This window comes from Falco peregrinus, chromosome 1, assembly GCF_023634155.1.
Source record: "Falco peregrinus isolate bFalPer1 chromosome 1, bFalPer1.pri, whole genome shotgun sequence".
In the NCBI taxonomy this organism is placed as follows: Eukaryota; Metazoa; Chordata; class Aves; order Falconiformes; family Falconidae; genus Falco; species Falco peregrinus.
The window spans coordinates 112,507,723-112,526,117 of NC_073721.1; the positions used below are offsets into that span (position 1 = coordinate 112,507,723).

The window sequence follows — 18,395 nt, forward strand, 5'->3', positions numbered from 1 at the left end:
CTTTCAGAAAACTTGGAATTTTTTTTAGGTCTGAATACTCATTGTAGTTTTTATTTTAAAAGTTGCAGTTGCTATTTCATATTCCTATTGTGTGGAGTGGAAGTAACAGATAATCTTGAATTCTTCTGAAAATCAGACTAAATCACATAATTTCTATGCAGTAATAGAAAAAAAAATGATGTAAACTCATGCACAGCATTTTCAAACATTAGTGGAGCGGTAGGATCTAGACAATGTGTAGCTATTAAATCAATAATCCAGACATCGAGGGAATTCCCCAGACAGCTGTTGGATTTTTCTCCCTAATCAGTAATAATAATCCAGTGGTGTTCGTAATGGCACGATTGCATATCAGAACGTATTTTTGTGCTGATATTTCCTCATGTGTCTCTAATGGCTCCCTGAAATACACAGATGACCAAGTATTATTAATAGCCTGTATTTCTTATGAAAAAGCTGCTAGCTGAGCTGTTTGGATATATGAAGTCTGCAAAAAATCTTTAGACCTTACTGACAAATACCCGAAGCTGGTTTACCATCAGTGTAGCCTGGTGTCTTTTGTTTTCTAGCAGAATGACCCTGATGGATGTTAGTTGCTTGTGTCAAGTTTTGCGTGGCAGAAGTTGGGGAGGTGTGTGAGAACTGAGCAAGCAGATTTTGAGGGACAACGGGCCCGGGGGATGGGCAAGCTGACCTAATAAGTCTCTTCCATCTCCAGTGTCTCCGGTTTTGCTTTCATATGGATTTCAGTGCAATGGAAATGTTTATTCTGTTTCTAGTATCTGTGTAGACATATAAAATACCTAATTTCTAGGCTACTCTAAGTTATTTTTTATATATAGCTATAACCAGCATACTTAGGCTATTCAGATTGCTATTTAAAAATACAAACATTTTTCTTTGTTCTTCTCTGCTTCGCTGCACTATTGGGGCTTACTTATTTCAGTGTCATCCTTCCTAACCTAATCCAAACAATAACCTTGGCTCAACAATTTAAACATATTGAATCCCCAACCAGAGTAGTTTTCCCCAGTAATACTCTGATTACAGCAGCTTTTATGTCTGAACAGGAAAGGACCTTAAACACTAAATCTCATCAGCACTGTAAAAAATAAGTGGTGAGCATCAGTCACATTTTCTTGAAATACTACAAGTCTTTCTTGAGGCCTAATCCTTTAATCTCTGGATTTTGGGCACTTCTGTTCTGATTACTAGGGATCAAAAGGTTTGGCAAATACTCTTCAGACCACTCTTCAAAGTGGCCACTGTAATATTACCAGGTTGTTACAACAGTTGTATGATTTTTCATTGTAGTAGTAGCTGGCATTTTTGGAAAAAACAGAGAAGCTGGTTTATCAATGCAAAAGTCTGCCACATTGAAAATTAATTAAAAAGCACATGGTCCTCCCATACGGTGGTTCAGAGGATTTCAGAACATGGCAACATCAAAGCTAAAGGGAAATATCCTTCACTGATGATGGGAATTCCTCCTGCTGTGTGAGATGCAACATTTTCTAATGGAGGGTGCCCTTAAAGGGCTGCTGCAACATACATAAATGCTGTTTTCCTAGCTTGTTCCCAAAGCTACAAAGTAATAACTCATTTCACTGAAACTAGAACTCTTACACCATTTCCTACCTGAAATACTGTCACATTTGAAGTTACATTAGGAAAAAAGAAAGAATTTTGCATGTCATCCATAGACCAAAATCAATCCCTTAGATCCTACTACCGGATAGTTTTGTCAAATGTTCATGGGTCTGTTCTGGAAGTAGGGTTTTTCCCTAAATGAGGTGATTTCCTCATCCTGTTTCAAACAAAGGATACGGAAGTTGAAAAAATCAGTGACTCCTCCTCCCCCGGTTTCATTTTACTTATTGCAAACTAGAATAAAACTGGGCTAAGTATTTTTCCCTATATTTGATCACTGGGACTCCTAAAGACTGTCCCTTTACATGTTAGATCTCCATCTAAAAAAACCAACCCCATCTCACTTAAATTTAAGAGAGTTAAGAAGCTGCTTTTAAGAAGAAATCACTCACTCTTCAACAGAGAGGCATGCCATTGACCAGGCAGATAAAAAAACAACAACAACAATCTTGTCACCTAGATGCAGAACCTTGCAGTTAGAACAGGAGTAAGTGCAAATCTACCTGTGCTCTTCCTGTTCATCACAGCCTTTGTTAGGGGTCTACATTTATTGTTCCTCTCATGTGGTTGTCAGTAAGAAATCCAGTCGTGTATTTAGAACCAAAAACCCTACAGCCTGAAAGAGCCAAATACTCTTCTGCACTTTTCATGAATATTTTAATTTGCATAGGTGTGTCACCACTTGTGTCCAATTCCTCTTCACTTGGTAGAATGTGTTCCCCTACATAGCATAAAATTCATTTAGGAAACACTTTTTCATACTGTTGCTTTCATGGGACATGCCACATTGTATATCTGAGTGTGCATATCAAGGGTGAATGCAGATAAGGTCTTTCAAAATTACTTTGCTGTGTTGACAATGCCACAACAGATCTGGCCTTTACTATCAACTTGCATATTTTTATTAATTTTTCATTCAGTGCAGAGTAAGACATGATGGTTCTAAAATATTCAGTGAACACAGTGTGGCATCACCAAACAAATTTATATTATATAACAAGTACAAACAAGTTCTAACATTTTCAGTGTGTCAATGTTAGCATTCAATGTTAGTCTTAAACTGGAATACCACATGCTTGGGCATTTGCTTGTTCAATGTTGCTTGATAAAAGAAATGCTAATTCAGTTTATATTGCCAGTTCAGCCCTTGGCTTCCCTGCTAATGCTTACTCTCTATCAGAAAACTTGTTTCAGTGTAATAAAATGGATTAAAAGTCAACCTACATGTCCCTGTGTAAACCACCTGGATGAATGCACTTGACACGTTAGTGCATTTCCGCATTGGAAAATTATTTCAGCTTAGGGGAGGTACAAACTTTTTCACTAACTGTAGTAAAAGATGTGTAACTCAGTGCCGGCTGGGAGGAGAGCATTAGTTTGTTATCTTTTGCCTGTTTTCATAAACAAATGCTGACAGCAATTGTTGTTACTGCAGAGCCAGCAGAAATTCATAGGGGTTTTCTTTTTGTTGTTCTGCCACACAAAAAAGAAATGTTATTTTAACAACAGAATGTTTGAGAGCTTTTAAAAATACAAGTCCTTATTTTTAGGCATGCTGAGCCCCCCCCAGTTGCCATTGAAGTTGGCTTTTGCTGCAGATGCCCCACAGCACGCTAAGGAGTCCCTCAGATTGGAGGTCCAAGGCCAACATTAGGGAACATCTTTTATGTGAGGATGGCCACCATGAAAAGCACAGGGGCTTTTGTTTTCTATACATGAACTCAAATTGCACTGACTCTTTTGACAGGTACATACATCGATTGTGTTCCTAAACTTTGTCAAGGCCACAGCAGTTGGCCTTAATAGTAATGTGCGAATTAGCTTAAACTGAAGCAGGGCTTCTCCAATGAGAATTGCTTTGTGAAAGGGAATGTGGAGGTAAGATTTGGACATAACTACTCTGAGACAATTGGGCACAGCAAAACATCTGTCTTTTGAAGAAACTACCCATGGCAAAAATGGCCCTGGATTGAATACTGAGCTAAATTCCCAGGCTAGGTCCATCTGACAGAGATCTAAAGGTTTCTGTTGTGTGGTTACAATGAGTTTTTTCTCTTAGAGCAGCTGAGGTTTTCCCAGGATTCGTACCTCAGCAGGTAACAGTTAACAGATAACTGAGAAAGCCTTCTGGAAAAAAAAATAAACCCAAAACACAGAAGATTTCAAATCCCTGAAAAAAACAAATACATAAATACAAAATGTATTAGTCGCATGCACAAACATAGTGGGAAAATGCCCTTGCTTCTGTCCTATCACCCTTTACTGTCCTCCTTCCCAAAAGCTCAATCCCTACTTTAATTTAGGTGTTGTATATTCATTGAGCGTTATAGGACAGATGTACAAGCAATGTAGTGGCAGGTAAAGGCTGTGCATTCCTTTAAAATTTATTGTCCTCTGATTTATTAGCATTATTAAATGAATGTCTGTGTTCAAATGCTCTGAACCTTTGGTTAACAAGACAGGAGAGAAGAAAAACTGGCTGATGTTAGTTTTAAATGAATCAGCTTTTATGCCTTTGGCTGTCCTGAGTAAAAAGAGCACTCCAAAGGCATTTAATTTCAAAGACTAGGTTGTGAATTCTTTTCCCTAAAACCTGATCAAAAGAAAAAGATCCATTGGAATAGCTGTTTTGTTTACTTAGATTTGGACATTCTCCTCCAGTGTTGGCAACTCAGATTTTGCAAGATCTTGCCACTGCATAAGAAGCAGAAAGTGGAATGTAGAGATGAAAGTATGTTTGCTATCAAAGAAAAGTTGAATTCTCACTGTAAACAGATATCTCGAACAGTAAAAATATTAATTGTAAAATTATTGCTGGTATCAGTAAATTAAAAACCTTATGCTTAAGCATTAAGTGAAAAGTTGCATTTAATAATTTTTTAAATGCAAAAATGAGCATATTAAACAGCTGTGGTTATAAACATGATTTTGTAGTGCTTCTTTTCATTGTATATTGAGTCTTAAAATGTATTTAAGTAGAATTAAAACTTAAAAAAAATAAAATTCTAGGTTGAGATTGTCATAAACTTGTGTCATACCTCCAGAATGGTGACTTCATTTCTGTGAGGATCACCTATCATTTCTTAAGCAGGCTGAACTAACAGCTATATTGCAGATTATAGTCTTTGTGCAAGCGTAAAGTCCAAAAGTGCACTAAAAAACACCACACAGCTGATACTGTGCAACACAAAAAGCCGCTCTGCTCACTGTAAAGGCATTATTTATAGAGGAAGTCATTACCTCTGACATGAATTTTAATGCCTTCAGTGACAACAAACATATTGAGACTCTTTTCTTAGGGACTATCTTGTTAAAAGTAACGTGTGATGCTGGTCATGTAAAGTTGCAGAAGTCTGTTAATTAATCTTATTTTAAATATTAGAAGACTAATTAATTCAATTAAAAGAGGAATAGTTTCAATTTGAAATCATATTAAGGAGATGTTGAGTGCAATAAAATCATCTTAATATTTTCTAATAAGCTAACTCTTAGCAGAGGACTACAGGTTTCTGAGACAGTGTCAAACCCTCAGGAGTTTGCTCACAGCATTCCTGTTTTCTGTTTTGCTGTATAACAAACTTGCTGGTAACTCACGTGTGTTGTTCTGCTCCATTCCCCAGCCTGAGGCACAGTAAAATAGTGTCTGTCCCATGCGCAGAGGAAATCAGAGAAGGAACTTTCTCTGACTGGTTTGGGAGATGATGCTAGAGATCACATGAACAGAGGAAAACAGATCCCCAGAAAGGGTTGTCAGAGCTCATTTAGCCTTGGTGAATGATCTAAAGAAAGGGTCTCCAAAGTCGAAGTGGGACAGCAGATAGCTGTTGAGAGTCTAGCACTTCACCTGTGTGAGAGCGATGAGTAGAGTTAATGGAGGTTTGCCTGATGACTGTCTTTCAAATCAGATACAGGGAAAGGCAAAGAGAAGAAATCACTTAACCACTTAACCTGGCAAATTAAGGACTGGAAAAACCTTTGTAACATACTGCTTATGAAAGAGCAAAAAAGCAGGTAATGGCAGTAAAAAATAAGTTCCTTTTTCTCTTTGAAGTCAGTACAGCAATCATACATCCCTTCCCTGTGCTGTCCGGGCACCATGACTAAGTGCTGGCCTGTAGTAGAAAAACCACCTCCACTAAGGTTGTGGTTTATTTTCCATGTAGCCTTTCCAACTGTGTTGACATTAACCATAAAGCTGCACATAATGTTATTCCATGCCACGTATAATTGTGTTTTTCCTTATGCGGTCAGCCGTCCAGTGGGAAATGAAAATAAACTGCCTTTTTTCTGGACCGCGTTGAGCAACCATTAGCTAAGTGCTGACCACTTGCTTGTCTGAGCATTCAGTGTGTTACAGCGCAGTGTCCAGGTTTGTCAGTGGAGTTTTACACAGCTACCCATGTGATGATGGCAGTTGCTGATCTGAGGGGGCTACGCTAAAAAAGCACTACTTGTGTAAAACTGAAAACATATTTTTCTCAACTTGAATAACATTTTTGTAGATCTTGTCTGACAAAGATTTGAGCTTTGTTGGAGATTTATTCTAATGTTGGAACTCTGTTTCAGGAAAGTGGGTAAGCTTGTATATAGTGCTAAGCATGTGAGCTGTTATCTAATTACATTGCTGGATCAGATTTCTAAATTTGTTTCATCTCCTTTTGAATGGAAATTGATCCATCTTCTGAAATACTGCTCATGCTAATCAAAACATATTTATTTTTCCAGAAAGACATGCTAGTTGAGTTAATATTTGCCTTTAAAGTTTGGTTTCTCCTGGCAGAGGGAATACTTTAAATTATGTCTGGGTTACAGTAGAACAAATTTCATAATGAACATATAAGAGATGGGAGAAGCATATCTAGCATTCCTGCAAGTAATATGAAGCACCTTATTTTATTGTTTGATCTATGTCTGTGCTGTACTGTTCGGGATTAATAAGATTTCTTCTTTTGCTTTAAATCTTTTCCTAATGTTTCAATCACCCAAATTATTTATCCTTTAAATTGGTAACATGGTATGAAACCATACTGTCTCTTTCCAAGTTCTTTTAGAATTTACTTTTATACATGAGTTTAGCTTGATTTTAAAAAAAAAACCCAATGTTAAGGTTAGCCCTTTCCAACCTGTACTCCTTCACTTGCTGTACTTACTTTTCAAATTTTTCTATTCTGCATGTTATTTTTGTGGCAGAGACCATGATGTAGAGACCACCTTTGAGACTGGTGCTGTGTGGTCTATAGTCTTTGCAATGTGTTTTGCAGTCATTGGCACAGGGTAGACCTGAGCTCAGTAACTCAGCTTGTCACTCGTGCTGTGACATTTGTGTCTAGGTGGCTTTAACCTTTTACTCTTAAAACATTTAATTGTTACCACTTCTGGTTCAGCTCCATAAGAGCACTAGTCTATGGGCAGTTGATGTAACAAGCAAGCTTTTGTCTTCTAGGTCAACTAGTATTTAGACATTCATCACAAAAGCAGCCAGAATAGTGGTGGAAATGGTGAGAAATTACTCCTTTGGTTGAGGGAGAAAAACTGAGGAATGGAACCAGTGTTTCATTATCTCAAACACCAGAGAGTGCTGACACTGAATCTGTTAGCACATGGACACAGTTTGAGAAGAACCGCTATCATGCCCAAATTTCCATGGCATCTGCTCATAATAGTCCCTCTTTCTCACTAAAACCCCAAGGTTTTGGTGCTCTTCCTGAATTTGTTCTCTGGTGAAAACTACGTATCTTAAAATCTGGATGCAGCTGAACTCTGACTAAGGCCGATCCATTCATTTGTTTGTTTGTACTTTGACCAAAGGATTACATTGACAGTTTCCCAAGATCCAAAAATTGTATTTAATCTGTTTACAGAGCTACATACGTTGTTTGAATGAGAAAGAAGGAAATGAAAGTGGCCATATCTACATCAGCCGGTAGCTGTTCACAGGAAGCAGCAATTACTGCCTAGCCCTCGTCCCCGGGAAAGCCCTCCCGATTGCTACACCTGCCACGTACTGTGTGCTGCACGGACGTGCAGTGTCACCACCCAGAATATCAAAAAAGCATCAGAGAGCAATAAAAACTGATACACAGGAGCAGAATAATAGGAATTAGAATAATTCCTATGTGGACTTAACTGGTTGTGGTTTCACTTGCAATTGTCAAACTGAGCTAAATGGGCAAGCGAAGGAATGTGTATTTGTAATCAGTGGCTGTGCACTTGCAGCGAAGGAGAGACAACAGCACTGCACACACAGACAGTAACACCCCTTTCACATCCACTCAGCCTGTACAGTAGCCTGTATTTTTCCTCTTTTGCTTTTTTTGGTCGCAGCTCACACATCTGTGAATCATTCAAGGGGAAAGTTTGAGAGATGCTATGTGTCAGGTCAATCCAGGTTCATTCACTGTATGTCCTTAGAAAGCCAGAAATATGGTGTGTAAACAACGGGGGAGGGGAAGGGGAGGTTTAACAAGACAACCAGGGTTAATCTTTTCTTTCAATATTGCATATAATTTGGTTTTCTGATTACTTACTACAGTTACATTTTCTTTAATTCAGTTACACAAATTCAGTTACAGCAGCCAATTAATATTCCTGCACTCTGTGTGTTGTGAAGGTTGCACAGAGAAAACCTTTGTTATTTTTCTGGTGCTGAAGGAGCTGTTCAAGTTAAACCGTATTCCTCTACACAGCAACAGCGAAGTAAATGACAACATTAATTCAATCCAGAACGCTTGATAAATTGAGAGGGGTTGTTTACCTAGTATATGAAAAAGTCTCTTGGGGATGGGTTTTATGGCGATCTGCATAGTCATCCATCTTCCTATACTGTCTGTGCTCATGTTTGTGAGTAAAGCATATACAGTAATTTAGCATTCAGATAATCCCACAGCTATAATCCAGACAGATTTAGCTCAAATTTCTCCAGGATTTCTATTATCTAGATTTAGCAGTGTGGTATTGACTGGATATTTTAAATTGCTGCAAATGCTTTTTTTTTTCTACAATAAACAACATATTTTGATGTTCTCATAATTGAAGCTGTGGATTCTTCCTGACATTACCCACACATAAAAATCTATCTTTGTGAGGACAGTGATTGCACAGCTGGAGCATGGTTTTAATGGATTCCAGCTATTTGACTACATACCACATGAGATCATACAATGTTGATATGAAAATCAGTGTAACATATATGAAAGTACTAATGGAGATAATTTGAAGAACGTTCATCTCCACACATCACCTATTTGAAAATGAAATCAACTGCTTCAATTTTAATAATGTTTTACTACAGTATATTAGACAATATAGCAATATAGAGCCTGGCTGTCTTACAGCACTTCTTGTAAGTAGATCAGAGCTTTTATTGTTTTCATTTTCCTCAGACAGAACTTCTAGTCTTCCTCGCTCAGCAGTTTTGAGGAAAAGAGGGAGTCCAGGGGGAGACAGAGCATCTTTATCCGCATGAAATGAGAGGATATTAAGTTCAAGCGCACTGGGTACCTTTCACAGCAGACCACCCTTTGTCATATGTTCCTCTGATTAATTGCAAATGTATTCAAGGGAGCAGAGCAGACACTGTAGAGATAATTATATATATTATTCTATAAGAATAGAGATATTCTTATACCAAAAATGCCAGCCCTCACACTTGCTAGCACTGGTGGAGCTGCAGGAGTAAGGATGCTTATGTGGGAAATTTTTAGGAGGCAAGTATACTGTGGGGAAAATTGTAAAGATGTTTCTTTTACCCAAGTAGCTCGAGTGAGAGTGAACCGAGGCAAACTGCAGAGCAGGGCAGTGCATGCACTGTGCTCTGCCTAGTGATTGTGTTGCAAATGCACAAAGTACATTATTCACCCCCAGGCCAGACCTTCTAGGAGGAGGCTTGTGCACACTTGACAATAATCTGATACTCAGATTACATCATCCATAAGCGTCTGAGAAATTAAATAAGAAAACCACTTGGAAATGTTTGGAAAACAAACTCTTTACCATTTGTGGGATTTCAGATGCCTTGTGTCGTATTTTTGCTCCCTGAACTGGAGGATTTAGATACCAATTCACTAGGTGAATTCAGGTATGCTGCTCCTGGAAGCACCTCCTTCGTGCTGCGTTTCAGATACCTTCTCTGTGCGATACTGCCTGCCCCAATAACTGTAAAAATCTTAAGAGGGATTTTCAATGTGAAGAAAGAGGCTCGTTTAATCAGTTGGGATAAAGCTGTTCCAGGTAAGACATTTATTTGCTTAGTCCCCAAACTGCAGGTTTGCCAGAACGATGCAAAAAAATCCCTCCAAAAACCAACACCAAAACTGATTTTTTTTAAAAAAAAAAGCACGAATGAGAGTTTTATAGCTAACAATCATACTTCTGGGTAGAAAACTTCTGAAAGAAATATGCCGCATCTATGTGGCAGTACTTTTGGTTTCATACTTACTGAGTTATTTGCAATACTATAGCAACTGGGTTTCAGAAGCAGCATCGCTTACGTACTTGCAACAAAAAAGAAACAGAGCATTCACTTGCCTCGCTCCAATGCCCCTACTAAAGCGGCAAGCCTGCACTATCGCACTAAAAGCCCTCACTTGTGGCCTGAGAAATTACATTTAGGCTGAAATATCTATCAATATCCAAGTTTGATCCCCAGTAAGTCAGAACTATGAAGCTATAATGCCGGTGAGATGGAAAAGCAATCCGATAGCTCTTAAACTGCTCTTTCTTCCAGACGGTGCTGCCTGGGGCACCAGCTGTTGAAACCGGGAGTTTTCAAGCCCCAGTTCTCTTCTTTCTCAAAAGAATTTCCTTAAACCCCTAAAAAGTGGCATCAAAAAACCACAGATGAGCAAAAGAGTTTAAAATGGACCTGACATAAGTGTGTCTTAGGTGCTTCTTTATTTGAACAGAAGTATAAATCAATGTAAAGTTTTACAGTCAGTGTCTGAGGAAGTTGCAGATGGACCCACAGGCCTTCCCATTGCTGCTCAGCTCACTAGTTGGAGTCTGGTTGCCTGCTTTTTTTTCCTTTGGGATTTTTTTTATCCTAGTATATCCTAATGTCTCATTCAGCAATTATTTTGAATGATGCTGAGGACACTTTTCCTCACTCCTTTTGGATTTTCACTTGCTAATGCAAACGCATCTCAAAATATCATCTTCCCAAGTTATTAGATCCAGGGCTTGACGATGCATGCTGGGCTTAGTTGAAGTATCAAACCAGCAAAGAAAGACCAAGAAACGAAATAGCACCATGTAAATATTGACAGATTGTTTTTATGACTAGGCTATAATTATTCTTCATTAATTTGTCTATGTTTTCAGAAAGAAGGGAGGAAATTTGAAAAGCAGAGTAGTATTTTTTTACAACGCGCAACTGTTGTAAAACTGTGTGCTGTGATTGTAGAATTTCCTATTCAAGAAAGCCCTCAAAATGAAAAAAATTCACAACAAAAAATCTGAAAATATCTTACAGTGAGGCAAGTCTGGTATGTTTAAAAGTAACATCAGTGTGTTCTGTGTCTGCATCTGTAATTTGAGATTAAATATATTGCGGATAAGGTTAAAAACATAATCTTTTCTAACCACCTACCAGGCATTTATGCAGTATATTGTTTCCTTTTTGACAGTTAAACTACTAGTAATAAAGCTCTGTATCTCTGCCATGAGAGTGTTTGTCCTCTAACATGGTTGTGCAACTGCATCATCTGCTATAAGCTGCACCAGTACAATAAGGGCAGAATCTGGGCCTTGTAGCATTTAGTTAATCACTCTGCGTGCCATTAGCAGAGCTGATACCTTTCTGTCCCCTCCCCGGAGGAATAAAGCAACTCAAACTACTCAGTTGCTGCAATTCTGAAAACAGATTTTCCGTGCAAGAAGTTGCCATCTGCACAACCATCCTTTTCCTCTTCAAGTAGCGAACAGCCAGAAGGTACTGAGCCCCCTCTCCGCCTTGCAGAAGGAAGAATCTCAGACATGGCTTTGGTAGCTGGGCCCTGCTGTTTTTTTAACCCATTGAGGTATTTTCTAAAGATGCTCTTATTTCCGTGTGCTTGGCTGGTGTTATGGTGACCATGAGCGAGGATATCGAGTTACTGGTATGGGAGCAGCTCTGCCAGGAAGCCAGAGGGCATGTTCAGTGCAAACTGTTTTTAGAAGCCTAAACAGGCACAGCTCTATGTTGGGTGCCTGCTATGTTAATAAAAGGACTAATCATTAGTTCTCCTACCTCCTAAAGGTGGAAGAACACAGCCTGTGTCTGAGAAAAGTCTTGCTCCTGGGTTGTTGTCACACTTGGCTAATTGGCCCTTACGGCACCATCTGAATAGCAGTATTCTGAAACTGGGGTTAGACAGTCAGATTTTTGAGTTTGGGATCTGCTAGAATTTGGGGGGAGGACTTTTTAAAAACTGAAAGCAGAGAAATTAAGAAAAGAAGCAAGCAAGCAAGCAAATGCCCCATCCTTCCCAACATGGGAACTTTTAACGAACGCAATGCAATCAACTCATTCTAGGGGTTAAAGCAAAACTGAAGAGCAGAGGGAAAGCTGCCCCTCCTTCCTTTCTTCCCAATGTTGAGAGAGATCTGTTCCTTGCTTTGTGAAGGACAGAAAATTATCTGCCTCAGAAAAATTGAGCTAGGAAGGTGACCTACTGATATATTTATTTTAGTCTTTGCATAGTGGTATAAAACATCCAGCTGCAAAGTTCACTGTTTTGTAAACTGAGCTGCTCCACTAGAGGTTATTAAGATTAAAACTGCAGCAAAACTCTGAGCACTATCCCAAAAGGTAAAGGCCAGGAATCTATTCATTATAATTCCCCATGCTTTCCTCCTATCCCCAGATGATATCAGTTGTAAAATGGCAGCTTTTATCTATATTTCCACAATTTGACACCTAATATTTATTAAAAAGCTATTTAAATATATCAATCATCTTTTAGGTTCACTTAAAAATAGCAGAGGACACGAAGTGCTCTCTCGTACTGGAGTTTATAGCTTAGTCTGCTTTGCTTTTGAATTGTTAGAGAAATGTTAGAAGCCTGATAGTATGGAAACAGCTGTTTCTTGGCTGTATGCGGTATTGACTTGTAAGAGTAGTGATATTGTGACTGTATTGTAACTAATTAAGGCATTGATAAAGCATCTTGATAAAGGATGCCATTCTTCTCCTATCTAAACTGATTTGCTATTGGTGTTTTGCTAGGTTGAGCATCCAACCTAAACACGCTGGTTAAGACCGCAAAGATCGCTGTGTGTACTGAGAAGACTATAACCACCACTGCTGACTCATTCACTGCCACGCTCGTCTGACATAAGAACTGCTACCCAACCTCTCCATCCCACCCCTGTTCACACGTCGTTATCTGCCCATGGACCCATCTGCCCTCAGCAGCTCTCTGGCTTCATCCCCATCTCAGTGGTACCTTTCCTGATAGCCTAATTTTAGCTCTGAGCTAGATGCAGTGCCTAGATAGGGTAAGTAGATTTTAGCCAGATGGATTATGAACAACATTTTCTTGTCAATGTTCTTGGCTCCAACCCCACAGAAGATTGCTTCAGCCCAGCAGAATAAAATCCTGTCCTTCAGGCAGCTGAGCCAGTTGCCTTACTTTAGCATGCAATGTGTAATTATCCTGTATGTTCCGTATTACGGGTATTCCACTCAAGAGCTTCTGTTTTGCACCTGAAATCTGGATGTGCTGCTGACTTCAGGACAACACAGTGCAAACTTTCTTGCAAAGGTAGATGAAGGCATTAAGAATCTGGACCTATGTATAGTATCATAAATGAACAGTCTTTCATTTCTTACATTTCACCCTGGTAAGAGAAAATAATGTCCATGCTCCACTGAGCTCAATGCTAGAAAGGAAAACTCCCTGTGAAGCCTACAAACCTGTTCAATGTAAATATATAATATGCCTTTTTTTTCCCCAACTTGATTCAGATGATAAACGAATGAGATTTAGTCCATCAGTCCTCATTGAGTAATTCTGCAATCACATATTCATGCTGAGGAAGATCTTTCAGTGGGATTCTTTGCCAGCTATTGGAAGTGGGATCATTGCAGAAGTACTAACATTTTCCTGGTACTTATCAAATGCAGCACAAATCTGCCTGGTATCTTTGTTAATTATTTAGAGTGTGGCAGACAAAGATAATATTCTTGGAGTTATTGTTGGAATAATTTATCATCTATTATGAAGTGAAAGCGATTTTGATATATGAGCACTATTGGGGGGAATGGCCAGTGTGAAAACTCCAACCAGATCTCTGTGCATGATATTCTTGTCTCATAGGAAGCAGTGGGAGTAATATGTGAAAAAGAGTTGCTCACAAATCAGTATCCTTTGGAGCTGTCTAGATGACTTTACTGCACTTGGTGATATTCTGCAAAAAGAAAGATCCTCTTTCCCCTTCTTGAGCCTTTTTATGTCACAGACTATGCAGACAAAGCCACATGTGTAACAGCTTACACTAGTTCTTCAGCAAAGAATGCAGAGTAGGATCGGGTACAAAACAAAGGTTCCAGTCCATGATGGTGATTGCAACTACAAATCTCAGTGAAAAACAGTGTTAATCATTAAAACAAAGGTATTCTTAGAACTGTCTCCATTATTAGAGGCTGATTTATCTTTCCACGTTACAGTGGGATGAATACTGGACAAGCCTTTGCAGTGCTTTCACTCACAGCTTAACTGGAATCACAAACAGTTTTCATAATGAAGTCCACCGTCTGCAAAAGATTTGTATTCCAAGTGTATGCGTAGACTCTGTTGTTCCAGATTGTACTTCTTTCCCGAAGCATGCACTGACAAGCTCTTCAGTATGTTTATTACTGTACAATACTGTGAGCCAACTAATGTTTATTACTGGCTGTGCGTTAGGTCAATCCAGATTCACCACAACAAGGAACATTTTAAATGGGTTGTGCCTGAAGGGCAGTATCCCTTATGGATCAGCACAGTGGGGAGAAGAACCTGCACCTTAATAAGGATGTACTGAGCTCCCACCTCAGCCTCAGGGGAGAGCAGGGAGACTGACAAGTCCTGTCCTTGTATTCCCTAAGCACAGCCACTCTTGCTTCGTACCTGGCCTTTTTCCAGGGCTCTGGGATGGAGGAAATCCTCCTCATGTCCTGCTTCACTCCATATAGCTGCACTAAGGCCAACCACAATTACTGGTATGGGTATAATGTTGAATATTTAAGTCTATGTAACATCATAAATACATGTGTATTATACCTAAGTTATGTTCACAGAGCAAAGATGCATCCATAAATATATGTACCAGACTGCTTCATACACAGATGCTATTTATTCTATATTAATTAATATTGCATGGAGAATTTCCTCCCTCTTTAAATATCTCAAACATCCTTTTTTAGAATCAAAATGTACTCATACAGATTCTTTTTGCTTTGACAGCTGACCGTTGTATTTTATCTTCATTCAACATAGGTGGCCTTGGTTTGGTTTTATAATTGCTGTCTTGTGTATCTTCTATCTAAATGTCATTATTGTAATTCTGCTTTCTACTTAAATCAAGTTAATTGATTTAATCAGTTTAAAGGTGGAAAGCAAACAATGGTGCTAACTCTCCCAAAATCTGGAGAGTTAATAGGTCACGTTTGACAGGGTTTCAGTCTGCAGGTGTTGGCTTCACTGGCCATCACTTTTTTTCATAGTTTGTTTTTTCTAACATCACACATAAGGACAAAATGCAGCCACTGCCGAGATTTTACCGTTCAGTGTAACTTGTTCAGAAATACCGCTTGAGACATGTGGTCTTTGCCATTGTAATCTTATGACAGAACATTTCTGCCTTACAACTAGAGCCACACATAGATGTGGCTAAAACCAAAAAAATAATGGCACTATCATGGATATTCAAATCCCATTGCTTTAAGGGACACTAAAGGAAACTAGGCCAAAAACTTGACCTATTTTAAAAGACATGCCAATCTGTTCTTTTAAAAAATCATTCACGCTTCATTGAGTCTGTCTCTCCTATACCATGAAAAATATCATACAGTAGCAAAATTCGAAATTCTCTGTACAGTTTCCCATACAAATATTGCAAGCTGAATTCTCCAGTTTTAATTTTTTTTTCTCCATCACTGATCTTGAGAAAGAAACCATCTTAAAAATGCATAAACTGAACTAATTAGGTGTAGCTAACTAAAATGTAGCTAGCCACATCACTGCACTTTCTCCCTAGCATTCGCTACAGTGGGCCCATTTGACAACCGAAAGGTCTTGGGGCCCATAAAGGATTTTTGCTTCTAGGGGCTTCCATGTTTTGAATTTGAGAACCAGGAGCAGTGAGCCATATTTCTCAGTTATTTTGTTGTTTGAAATCTGGCTGTGAAACTCTATTTACTTTGTGTTGGACTCCTGCCAGAGGAGGCCTGGTTTTAGCAGATGGTCGCGGAGCGGAGGCCAGACGTTTCCTGCTGGGTCCTGACGAGGCACTGATAGCACCGCTCCCAGGCACAGGCAGCGCTGCCTTCAGCAGCCACGGATGCTGGAGGTGCCATGACTGCTGGCGGAAAGGTTGTGAAGAGTGCGTGCAGCAGCCCTTGGGGCAAAAGCCTCCGTCGATGAGAGGGTCCTGATGTGGCGCTCAGAGGTGGTGGAGCTGCCGGCCACAAGATGAGCAGGGGGAGGGCTGAAGTTTTGACCAAGAAGAACTGAAGTGTTACAACCAGATGGACATAAACCAGTAGTGATGAGATGTGATTGCTTTGATCTTTGACAGGACACCTCACTGTCTTGTCAGGCATAAAGCGCTGAAAAAAGAAAGGCAAAATGGGAGGCTACGGCATCGCACTGTTGTGTGGGTTTACCTGTCTGCTCTACAGTCACAACATGCAAATAGCATTTTCCTCTCCCCCCATTTCTGGGGGGCAACTTCCCTGAGAACAAAAATCCTTAATGTGTCCTCGGGCTGGTGTTTGATCTTTGAAGACACTGCCTGCTCGCAAGATGGGGAATCAAAGGGCAATGCCACCATCGCAAGCACTTGTGTATTGCTGGATTGCTGCCTTGCCAATTTGCATATAGGAGAAAATGCAAACAAATTTCTCAGGAGGCTGTAAAACTTGGAAACCCTCCAAGACTCCCTCAGGCAGCGGTAGGATTAAGAACATCCACAGTTTATCTGGGGATCCAGAGCTCGGACCAATGTAGCTGCAATTCATGGTTCCTGTGCCACGTGGCTCTGCTTTTGGAGATTTGGGGCTCTCCAGTCCTCTGCTACCAGATACCTAGAGCCACTGCATTACTGTGGGAGGCTTATTTTGGGTCATGGTTTTATGGAGGTAGCAAGGCCCCTGTGAACTGCAGCTGGCCCCCTCCTTGCACTCAAGCCATTGTGCAGGTAGGCAATGTTCGGTTTTGAATGCTTGTGCCTTTCCAGTTTACTGCTGGATCTCAACAGGAAAAAATTCAAGGAAAGACTAAGGCGTTTATTGCTTTGTTATAGGAGACTAATATGTATATTTTTCTCTCCTTGGCCTTGATTCTGTCAGAATCTCCCCAAAACCAAGCCTTTGAATTAGCACAAGACATGACTGATGAGATCACTCATCTGCGCAGGGGTCTGATTGAAAATATTTTTCCCGTAACATCTACCTGCAGGAGCATCAAATAGTCAAAAACACTGAAAATGGAAAGATGCTTCTGTTTAAAACCCCATGCAGTCAAGTATCAGACTTTGGTATTCCTTCCAGCGACAGCCCGCCCTTCCTGCTCATCAGCCTTGTACAGGGCGGTCTGAATCACCCCTTTTGTGACCCACTGTCCCCTTCTAAGTAGTCTTCTTAGGCTGTGGCAGTTGATGCCTTTTTCTTCTGTATTGACTTCTTCCATCTTGAAGACAAGCATGCGGTATATAGGAACACCATACTCATAACTTTTCCAAGCTCAGCAGCTGAGCCCATTTCGCATTACATTGAGACAAAGATTTATTGTGCTGTACAGAGGAGGCAGTCTACAGAAATGAAAAGTTTCAAACTCTCTGTATCATCAGAGAACCTGGATGGACCTTGGAAATTTAATCTGGTTATCATGACTTACTGAATGCAAATGATCTGTGATTTATCCCAGCAAAACACCATACTCCTCGTCTGACTGGCCATGGCAAGCTGTGGCCGGGCTGGTGTGAGCCAGGGCCATCGCTGTCTTGCGCCTGAGGATCGCCCACATCTGGACAGGGCAAGGCCACATACCCATTGCCTTAAAACTGCCTCGCAGAGCTATAAATGACTGAACGGATGGCACAGCAGAGAGCTGGAACTGTGGTTGCCAAGAAAACTGTTTCCATAACTAGTCAGAGTGGTAGCTAATACTCTTTCTTTGCAGAAGGACTCATGACCATGCGGCCTACCTCAGACTTCCCTCGCATTTTTAAAAATATTTCCCCGTTACAGTCAGGTTGCAATACTGCCCACCACACAGTGCCTGCACCCGCTCCAAACAGATGCAGCAAGACCCAGCAGGCTTTTGTTATACCTGAAACAGCCCCCTTTTCACTGCCAGGTTTGAACACAGCCCCATTTCTTCTGTCGGGTGGTATGATATGAGTTTGAAGATTTCCTAGGTAAACTGGCTTTTTAAATTATTATTATTTTTAAATAATTGAAACTAAAAGCTGAAGTATTCATTAGAATTGGTTAGGTGAACTATGAGTTATTGCACTTTCATTTTACAGGTGCACACATGAACAGAGATAACAAAACAAAGAGA

At 39.9% G+C, this 18,395-nt stretch overlaps 1 long non-coding RNA gene across 1 annotated transcript in view; it reads left to right on the plus strand.

Annotated features, from left to right (window-relative positions):
* Positions 1–16,674, plus strand: part of LOC114010745 (uncharacterized) — a 43,377-nt gene extending 26,703 nt beyond the window's left edge. Inside the window, exon 4 of the long non-coding RNA XR_003552380.2 lies at positions 12,854–16,674. This is a non-coding gene — a long non-coding RNA (uncharacterized LOC114010745). The remainder of the gene's footprint in view (positions 1–12,853) is intronic.
* Positions 16,675–18,395: the final 1,721 nt, after the last annotated feature.